The sequence below is a fragment of the Pecten maximus genome, chromosome 4, assembly GCF_902652985.1.
Source record: "Pecten maximus chromosome 4, xPecMax1.1, whole genome shotgun sequence".
Taxonomy (NCBI): domain Eukaryota; kingdom Metazoa; phylum Mollusca; class Bivalvia; order Pectinida; family Pectinidae; genus Pecten; species Pecten maximus.
This window is the reverse complement of record NC_047018.1, coordinates 7,890,877-7,891,086: the sequence shown is the minus strand read 5'-3', so window position 1 is coordinate 7,891,086 and position 210 is coordinate 7,890,877.

The following is a 210-nucleotide window of genomic DNA, read 5'->3' as shown; positions in this document are numbered from 1 at the left end:
GTTTGTCTATGAATTGGTTTTTAGGATAACTGGAAAAAAGTCGGTCTCAAGTGACATAATACAGTCAACTTTTACAATTCCATGGCGTCATGCATTCTCTGATCAAAAGCATTTGTTATTTTTAACTTCTACAAACCCATGATCTTATTTTGTTACGATTTTGTATGAATCTGAATTCTATGGTAAAGGATTTTGGTTTGGTTTGTTTTT